The 10,985-nt window shown below is 33.2% G+C and overlaps 1 long non-coding RNA gene across 1 annotated transcript; it reads left to right on the forward strand.

Annotated features, from left to right (window-relative positions):
• The first annotated feature begins 9,153 nt into the window (after nucleotides 1–9,153).
• On the forward strand, nucleotides 9,154–9,998 carry LOC104090142 (uncharacterized). The gene is made up of 2 exons (XR_684886.4): nucleotides 9,154–9,482; nucleotides 9,596–9,998. It is a non-coding gene; the product is annotated as an uncharacterized lncRNA (long non-coding RNA).
• The last annotated feature ends 987 nt before the right edge of the window (nucleotides 9,999–10,985 follow it).

Genomic DNA, 10,985 nt, shown 5'->3' on the forward strand with positions numbered 1-10,985 from the left:
AAGCTTGTATTGGTTCGGGATTCACTCGGGTGAGCTTGGATTCGGAATTCAAGGCAGACCCGATATTGACTTTTATTGACTTTTTGGGGAAAATATAAAGATCATAGCTTTATTTATTGTAATTGGTTTCTCTTGCATTATTTGATGTTATGAAGTCATTTTTGGTTAGATTTGAGCGGAGTGGAGTCGAAATTTAGGGGAAAAACTATTGCTGAGGGTTGGGTTAGCCTAGTTGAGGTAAGTATCTTGCTTAGATTTATGTGGGGGAAACTACCCCTTAGGATTTGGGTTGATTGTGCTATTTGTGTTATGTGAAAGCCCTGTACGCAAGGTGGCGAGTGGGTACACGAGCTATATGTGGTATTTGACCGGTTTGGATTATCTAGACTCTTTTTATGCCTTTAATTGAATTGTCATAACATGTTATATCTCTCATTGTTAATCTATTCTTACATGCTCTATTTGACGTTGTTAGCACTTGTTCTACTTCTTACTTGTTATTTTGCTCTTATATGCTTTAGTTGAAGTTATTGCCTTCCTTATTGTCTTGTTACCTCTTAATTGTTGTATCATTTTTAATTGAAGTTGTTATTTCGTGGGATATCATCTTGTTGAGTTATTGGTGTTAAAGTTATAATAGCCATTATCACATTGAGGGGAAGTTTTTAATTGTTGAGATACTTTTCCTTGTCGAGCATTCTCATTTATTTTGTTATTGTTGAAATTCGTGTACACATTGTGGTTGTGCCATGGGTTATTTATTGTGGAAATATTTGTGTTGTTGACTTTGTGGCAAGTTGTGGCATATGGGCACTTGTGGTTCAAGTTATGATTGTGTTGTGATATTAATACGCATGTGGTGGTATAAGGCTAGGGGTTGATACGCATGCGGTGAGATAAGGTGGGCCTCATACGCGTGTTGTTAGTAGGGGAACTACTTGAAGCCACGCGGTGAGAAAAGGTGGGCTAAAACACGTGTAGCTATTTCGGAAAAAATAATTTTCAAAACTAAATGTAAGGCTCACGCGGTGATATAAGAAAATACTGTGATTGGAATTGTAAAATGTGAATACGAGGCGGTACCTCGATTATGATTTTCATTGTACATTCTATGTTGGAACAACTTGTTGATTTGAACGGTCATTGTTCTTCCTTCAATCATTCATCCGCATTTTGATTGTGTTTGGTTATTCGTTGTTATCTTGTAGTGTTTGAACGATCGTGGTTTCTTGTGTGAGTCATGCATTCTACGTGATTTGTTGTGTTGCTTTAACATGCCAATCTGTGCCTCCGTGATAACTTGGTGAATTGATTGTCAATGTGAATTTAATTGTGTGGAGTCACTATATCATATTCTGTGGAGTCACTATATCATAATGCTTTATTCTACGTGCCTCTTAAGATAGAACTCATTATCTCACTCGGTGCCTTCTTATTCTAAATGGTTACCGCACTTTCATTATGATAGGGTTCTCAAATTATACTCATCACCCTGTTAGATGTTTACCTTACTTAAAATTGTTATCATATTTTTCTTATAAATTGTATATTTAATTCGTTAATTTAACTTATGTTTTGCTTGTTAAAAATGATACTTTTACTCAATTTTATTAATTTCTAAACTAAACCCATCTTATACTCTGTTTCGTACAAATTGTATATTATTTTACTTAACTTGATTTCTAAAATAAACTCATTATTTCATTTGACACCTTACTTTATTCTAGATTTTTATTATGTTTTATGGTATCTAAATATATTTTTCGTTCATCTAAATTAATATTTATCACTATTGCAAAGTGCATGGTAGCATGTGGGCTCTGTCGTATGAAGGTGATTATTATTGTGGGCACGAGGTGCCATATGTGTAAGATTTAGAAATTTTGGTTCATGACTTGTGGTTTATGAGGTGTGGTGCCTCGGGGTAATTCTTGTTGTAAGTCCATGCGTTTGGAGCGATTTGATTATTTGAATTGTCATCCCTTTTTGTTTTCTTATTTGAGTTCATTTACATCTCATCAATGTTCTAATTATGTTGTTTCTTTATTACTCGTTTACTACTTGCTGCTATTTATGTTTCTATTACTTCTTTGTTGGTGGTAAATCAATATTTTTTTCGCCATTGGTCTTACATTGATGTTCTTTCCATTGTTAGCTTATGTATATCTTGAACAGATTTTTATGTCTAGTAGGTGTCTTGACCTAGTCTCGTCACTACTCTACCGAAATTAGGCTTGATACTTACTGGGTACCGTTGTGGTGTACTCATACTACGCTTCTGCATATTTTTGTGCAGATCCAGGTATTCTGATTGTGTTGTTGAGAGTTGCGTCTGCGCGGCGGGAGACTTCAAGGTATACCTGCTTGACGTTCGCATGCCTCGGAGTCACCATCTTACTTCATTATGCGATTGTTAAATTGTAATTCAAAATAATATTGTGTTTAGAAATTCTAGTTTGTTTCAGTAGTGCTTATGGCTCCGTACTACTGATTTTTGGAAATGTATAACTATTGGCCACTTGCGGCTACGTATGTCATTTAATGATTTATGATAAATGATTAAATAGTTTAATTCTGTTATTAAATCAGCATTTGTTAGGCTTACCTAGTCTTAGAGACTAGGTGCCATCACGATATCCTAAGGTGGAAAATTGGGATCGTGACAAGTGATCATTGCTGGCAAAGCTTGGAATGTTGAAGTCGAAATTACATTTGAATAATAAAAATTTCATGTTTAAATTCAAGTGGGTGTTTGTCACGACCCCAAATTCCCTCCGTAGGAGGTCGTGATGGCACCTAGTCTCTAAGACTAGGTAAGCCTATCAATGCGGAATAATAGATATCTGAAATAAATAAACTACAATTTAAATAATTACAACTCCCAAAATCCGGTAGAAATAAGTCACAAGCTTCTAAAAATTTATCGTCAATGTCTCTATATATATCAAGGTCTAAAGAAAATAATGAAGCAACATGATAATGATAGAAGGGGACTTCGGAGTCTGCGGACACTGGCAGATATACCTCGAAGTCTCCGTACACCGGTAACTCACTGATGTCAGGGCTGGTAAGATGTACCTGGATCTGCACAAAAAGATATACAGAAGCATAGTATGAGTATACCACAACGGTACCCAGTAAGTGCCAAGCCTAACCTCGGTTGAGTAGTGACGAGGCCAGGTCAGGCCCTACTGGAAAATAAATAATGGCATGGTAAAATACAACAACAACAACAACAACCCAATAAAATCCCACTAATGGGGTCTGGGGAGGGTAGTGTGTACGCATACCTTACCCCTACCCCAAAAGAGTAGAGAGGATGTTTCCGAAAGACCCTCGGCTCAAGAAAACAAAAAGACAAAAGGACAAAAGGAGACAATATTAGTATCACCACAAAAATCATAAGAAAAATAGGAACACCATGAAATGTAGAAGAAAGATACAAAGCAAAAGCGATAGCTAGTAAATAGGACATGCACTGAAAAGCGAAGTAGTAAAATACAATATTGTCACTAGCTATCTTAGACAAAAACCCTACCTGGCTAGTCCCACAATGGTATGAAGTAAGTCAATACTCAACTACATCCTAACCTACAACTCTAATAATGTTTCACAATATAATAAGATAAAATGACAATAAAAATGAATCAACTAATATGTCACCATTTAATTACACCAAATAATGGCAATTAATACCTCGTGGAAACAAAACAGAATTCTTTTTAACTTGCAAGAAAATCACAACAATAATCAAAGGCAACTGCGGCCATAAATCAATATCAACAAGGGCACTCCCGAGGTACCGCCTCGTAGTCCCAAATCATAAATAAATTTACAATATCTCATTTTTCTTATACCACCGCAGGAGCCTTCACAATTTATTTTAAAGAAAATTTTTTTCTCAAAATAGCATCCCGCGTTTTAGCCACTCTTATCACACCGCATGACTTATAGTAGTTTTCCCTACTAGCCACGCGTATCAAGCCACCCTTATCTCACCGCATGCGTTTCAATACCCAGAACTTATACCATCGCATGCGTATCAATATCACAATATATCACAATTTGCACTTCAAGTACCCAAATATTTTAATTTGCCAAAATAAATCAACAACAATATTTTTCCACAATAAAGAGCTCATGACTCCATCACAATGAGTACGAAAATCTCATAAAAATATTCGAAAATAAATAACTCAACAAAATAATATTTTAAAATTTTAATATGTTACTTCAATACCAAATTGAAAATGTCAAATAATTCATATTAATATTATTTAAGTTAAAAAAAATTAACCTTCAAATAATGCATAGATTAAAAGAAACCAAGTTTCAACTAAACAGGTAAAACAATTAGTAGAAAAAGGTCAAGCAAATTTAAAGTATAAATATTTAAATTAATGATGAAGAATATAATACAAGGTAAAATTATTTAATTAATATGCAACAACGATCTACACAATTTAAAGACATAATCTTTCACATTTAGCCCGTGTACACACTCGTTACCTCGTGTATACGACTTTCAACACATTTCAATTTATCACTTCAATACCAATCCTAGGAGAAATTTCCCCCACACAAGGTTAGACAAGCCACTTATCTCGACTTGCTCCAATTTAACCTAGTATGCCTTTTTCTCGATTTTCCGACTCCGATCGACTCAATTCTAGTCATAATTAATTCGATACAGTTAACAAAAATTATAGAATCAATTCCATAAGAAAATACTATATTTTTCAATAAAAATCCGAAATTAACTCAAAAATTGCACGTCTTGAAATCCGGCGAAAGTTAAGAAATCCGACAACCCATTCAATTACGAGTCCAACCATATCAATTTCGCTCAAATACGACTCCGAAATCTCAAAAATTCGTTTCTATGAGATTTCTAAATTTTTTCCAAATTTCAATCTCAAAACACTAATTAAATGGTAAAAACAATGATGGATTCGGGTAGTCTAACCAAAATTGAGTTAAGAACACTTACCCCGATATTTTCTCTGAAAATCTTCCAAAATTCGCCTTTCCCCAAGCTCCAATTTGTCAAAAATGGCGAATGGAACGAAATTTCCTCCTTTATAATTCTGCCTAGGTAGCTAACAGTGATGGGCCTCGATCCTGGGCCTCGATCGTGGCTTCGATCATGGCCCTCGAGCCTGGGCCTTCTATCATGGCCCTCGAGCTTTGCCTTTGATCATGGCCCTCGAGCCTTACTTTCGATCATGGCCCTCGAGCCTGCCTTCGATCATGGCCCTCGAGCTTTGCCTTCGATCATGGCTCAATTTTCTGGGCTCGATTTCTGGGCTTCAAATTCTGCAGTTCCAGCAAAAGAAAAATTGCAGCAGCTTTTTAAGTCCAACTTTTGATCCGTTAACCATCCGAAACTCACCCGAGGCCCTCGGGACCTCAACCAAATATACCAACAAGTCCTAAAATATCATACGGATTTAGTCGAGTCTTCAAATCACATCCAACAATAATAAAAACACAAACACACATAGATTCAAGCCTAATGAACTTTGAAACTTTCAATTTCTACAAACGACGTCGGAACCTATCAAATCAAGTCCGATTGACCTCAAATTTTACACGCAAGTCATAAATGATATAACAGAGTTATGAAAATTTTCGAAACTGGATTCCGACCCCTATATCAAAAAGTCAACTCCTCGGTCAAACTTCCAAACTTAAATTTCTATTTTAGCCATTTCAAGCCTAATTTCATTACGGACTTCCAAATAAAATTTTGATCACGTTCCTAAGTCCAAAATTACCATACGGAGCTGTTGGAATTATCAAAATTCTATTCTGGGATCGTTTGCTCATAGGTCGACATCCATCCAACCTTTTTAACTTAAGTTTTAAACTTTGGAACTAAGTGTTCCAATTTATTCTAAAAATCTCATCAGACCCGAACCAATTATTCCGACAAGTCATATATCAGTTATAAAGTACAGAATGAGCAGTAAATAGGGGAATGGGGCTACAACTTTTAAAACGACTGGCCGGATCGTTACAGATCGTTACAGTTGATGAAAACACTAGCACAAAGGTAAACCTGATGTTTGGAATGAATTGAAATTGATTAGGGGTGGATTTGAATTAAAAAAAGCAACTAAAAGAGAAGTTGAATCCTAAAAAAAAGTAGAAACCTAAGAAGGAAGAACACAAGGATAGATTTGTAATTCTAAGTATTTCTTTTTTTTTTTAAAGTAAGGACACGTGTCATAACTCCATTGGTGCGTGATATAGACATGTTTTGTGAAACTGGTCAACTACAAAAATGGTGTGCCATAAATACATTTTTGAAAGGTTGAGTGTGTAAGATAATTTTTACCATTAGTGGACAGGCCGTGTGGATGATTGATAGGAAAGGCCAATGTGAAATTAGTAACGATAAGTTGCACCTAGGGTTGGTATGTGAAAATTTAAGTTTGGGAATCTACCAAAAATGTTAAAAATAGGCCCAAACTTACCAACCTCTAGTCATTAATTACAGGGTTACCAAGACTAGTCAATTGCATAAAAAAAATTAAAAACCTAGTTAAATAAGGATTCTTTCCCTTCGAGAATCTTACACAAAAATCTTCTTCCATATGTTAAAGCAGGATCAACAACATTAGATACAAGACAGAAAGAAAATTTCATGGATGGGGTAGCAAATTAGGTGATGAAAAAAGTACAACATTCCAAAAACTTGAGCAAGAAAGGACCTTTTTCAACGAGTATGGTTGAAATTCATTAAAAACATATGGATGAGTCAATATACAAAATTTGAGGAAGATTGGAGGTGATTTGGACTAGTTTTGACTCAAAATTCATAGTTGAAATCGGGTTTAAAAATTTCTCTACGACATATGAATCAAATATGTAGCTCACATGTATCTCACATATAAGTATACATGGATATACAAGAGATATATATTTGATACACAAAAAATACAAATATCATCTTCTTCTATGTTCATCTTATGTAATTCGAATTTGCTTCAAATTTCAGGTCAAATCACCTAAAATATCCACCAATACGTCCTAGAATTGAGATTCACATTCTTTAAGATGTATCCAATCTACTCCAACAACAACTACTTGAAATAAATTTCAATTTCGAAATCAGGCTCAAGCAAACTTCAATGTCTGCCCATGGCGTTTTCAGTTTAATCCTTCGACCTAATCGAAAAAACTAACGTTTAATCGTGATTTCTAAATCGAATTAAGATGCTCGATTCTCTTAAATTCAACTTAAAGGAATTAGAATATTGCAATATTGCTCAAGTCCAGTGTCTCAAAAAGTTTACTGCTTTTGTGTTTTAACAAAATAGATCTATGTTACAAAATAACATTTAGATTATTTCCGATAGAAATTTATTTTGGGCTAGTTTTAACAGTTTAGATAGTTTTCCTTTAAGGGGTTGTGTCTATTAGCTACAACTCTACTATCCAATAACTGTATCACTTTAATATCCAAATAGTATTTTTTTTTTATTTACAAAATTCAAGGTCAAGTAGGTTGCCAATCCCAATTTATCATTTATGTGGCCTTCCTAGCTACATTAAAATAGTCAAATTTGACTTTCCCTCCGAAATTTTCCACTAGGTATTTTATTAGAAGTGGCACAAAAAGTGTTTAAGAAAGGCTTTTATTTTTAAAGGCGTATTCAAGATTTAAACTCTATGAATTGAATTTTTAAGATTTTTAATATTGAACACATTATATTTTTAAAGTTATGAGTTCGTTTCTACTATTTGTTATAATTTTAATGAATACGGTAACAAAGGACTGGATCCACCCCTGCCCCTTTGTATTTTACCGGTGGAGGATAACTTGCAATCTTTTCCTTTCTCAATCACTAACCATTTATTAATCATAGAGGCTTTACTTTGAATAGCAAGTGCAATTGTACATAGGGGCGGCTCAAGCATATGCGGGACCTAAAGCCAAAGTTTAATATGAGACCTAAATTTTTAAAAGAAACTTATGATATGTTTTTGTTTGAATTCTATTCTTCTACCTTTTTGAGATACAAAATTATTAATAATCTTTTTTATAATCGATTTTCTCTAATTATTTCTATTCAATTGATAATATAGCCAACTCATTTAATCTTTCTTGAGATATTATTGATTTTAGATAAGATTTTATAGAGCAATAGAAGTCTAGAACTATTGGAAGCTTAAAAGTATTGTTGAATACTAGAACTAATGAAATCTTAGAAAAAGAATGTGAGTAATGAAATCTTGGAGAAAGACGGTGAGTAAGAATATTAAAGAGAAAGACAAAAAATATGTAGGATTTCTGAAATATGAATAGATTGGGGAAAAGAAAGATTGATTTGGACATATCAAACAGGGAGAGTAAAATTTTTATTGGTTATCTAATGAAAGAGTAAACTTGAAACATTGAGAAAACTATTAATCTACCCATTTTTAAGTATGTCAAATTATAACTTTTTTTTATATATTTAAAGAGTTTTTTTTCCTTTTATTAAAAATCTCTACTTTTTTCAATTAAAAGTACTAAATATTTTTTTTTAAACACCTATAAACCTATTATGTTTTAAAAAAAAATGGCGTCCGCAAATTTGGGGGTCTAACGCACAAGCCTTACCACTCTTCATGTTAGAGCCGGCCCTGTTGTACATACACTATACGTAAAATAAAAGCAAAAAAGGAGAGACCAATCAAGATATTGTATCGCTAAAATTCGTATTGAAGTTGATTTATTTCAAGAGCTGCATGGATAATGCACTAAATTAAATGCTGATACAATTCCAGATCAGCAAGCTGACGTGCCAGCTAGTTGCTTTAATAAAGTAATGGCAATACTCAAAATGTAAAATGATATACTCTACTAGATCGACTTCATCTTGCGTAATCATTGGGAAGCACAATCTACGCTACATTAGTTTCCGATCAAAATGTCTCATTCATCCTAATGAATGAACTAGAAAAGAATTCTTAATTAAGGAGGTGAGTCAAGGTCAAATACCTTGCATTTAAGAGTTTTTTGTGTACCCTGGCGTGAGAAATGGGGTTGACCATAATAGTTTTGAAATAATTCATTGTAATAGTTTGGACGCAATACAAATAATTGAGGCAACGAATAATTGATTGCAGTAGTTGAATTTAGAAATACCGGCCATTCTTTGTCATAGTGGTTGAGGGGGGTTTTCTCCACAACACTAGGTCAAGATTTCAAGGCTGGTAAGCCAAGAATAGTTTAATTAGAAATAATTGATTACGATTGATGTAATTGATTGCAAAAGTTCAGATGCGATTGCAAAAGTTTAGATGCAAGGTCAACTCAGACAAGTCTTAACATCATAAGAGCAAACTATAGTTACAACTATAAATTGTGACCTTTGAAGAGCAACAAGACGCTCACAAAATTTTTTTTCATAAAGCTTGAAGTATTTGACCTAGTATGGCGTGGCTTAAGTTTGGTTCGGTCTTCACTATTCTTCTCATGATTATCACTAGTTAGTATTTATCTCTCTTTACCTCTTTGTTGTAAACCTACATTATTGTGATTTTTCGTATTATACCAATCATAACTTAATTTTATAATTATGATGGAGATTAATATTTTCAGTTGATGCGATGTGGATTTCCAAGAATGAAGTTATGGCCGCAAGAAATGTCGATCCAAATCTATCAGCACCGAAAAGGAGATTACTTCCACAATTTAATGATATTTTCACTTGTGGGAGACCTTGTATTTCTGATGATGATTGCAGAAGTGATTGTTTGATTTGCTGCAGCTGTACATATGAGCTCTGGGATCCTACTCTTTACCGGTGTCGCTGAACTAGCTACACACAAATGTTACATTTAGTGCCCAATTGCGATGAAATAAGATCTCTATTATGCATCAGTACTGATTCTGTTTAATTCTCTTTATGTCTTTGCCTTACATACTTTGCATGAATGACAAAGAAATTCAAGTGGAATGACTTTTTATTTATGAATAATAAAATAATAGGCTATTATATTCAGCTTCAATTCTAATGCTGGTTGGGGTAGCTTTAATTTCACTACTTGTACAGCATACGTTGACTAGATCTAATTAACGTTAAACATATGTGTCATATATCTATGTCATATTCTTTTTTCTTTTTATAACCATTTACCCTCCACTTTCTCCAATCTAATACTTCTTCTCAGGCTATCTATCAAGGAATTCATATTTTTCTTTGCTGTGTTTGTAAGTAATGTTTCTACAACTAAATATGAATATATAACCATGCGCAAGAGGCGAATAAGTACTCGTAAGTGCCCATTTAAAAAGATAATTAAATTTACCGCCATTAAGAGTTTTTCCAACTTGACAAATAATTTTATTTATGTGATGAATTTAGAAAATAATTGAATTGGATTCTCTTGCTAATTAGTTAATATAAAGTGTTAATTTTTTTTCTCATCTTTAAAGGAAATAACGTAGTATTTGGTAGTTCAAATTCTCATTTTCAGATGTTCATCTATAATTATAACTTTATCGAATAAAATTTTTATTTTCAAATAGTGAAAAAATCATATATCAGTTTTGGACCGTTATGTCTTCAAAAGTTTTGACTCCAACAATATTTTGCAAACTCATAACTTCTAAGGTTCTGAATAATAAAAAGAATGTTAGAGTTCAATATAACTTTAATATGCACGAGCTATAACAAGGAATTTGTATAAAGTAAAAAATCTTAATCAATTTTAAAATCCTAAAATAGTAGGATTTTCTACCTAATCAATAAAAAAATCTTAATAACCAAAATTTTAGTTGATTTCCAAGTTCTAAAAATTAGAAACTAACTTAAGTTACAATTTTGTCAAATATAAAATTTATTTTTGAAGGGTAAAAACGACCGCTAAGAAGTTTCGTACTTGTAATACAAATAATCTTATGATACGCACGTTGCGTGTGCATACTATCTCAATGGGAAATATATATATTTAACTATTATATAAATATTATATTTAATTTATAAAAT

The sequence above is a fragment of the Nicotiana tomentosiformis genome, chromosome 4 (genome assembly GCF_000390325.3).
Source record: "Nicotiana tomentosiformis chromosome 4, ASM39032v3, whole genome shotgun sequence".
NCBI classification, from domain to species: domain Eukaryota; kingdom Viridiplantae; phylum Streptophyta; class Magnoliopsida; order Solanales; family Solanaceae; genus Nicotiana; species Nicotiana tomentosiformis.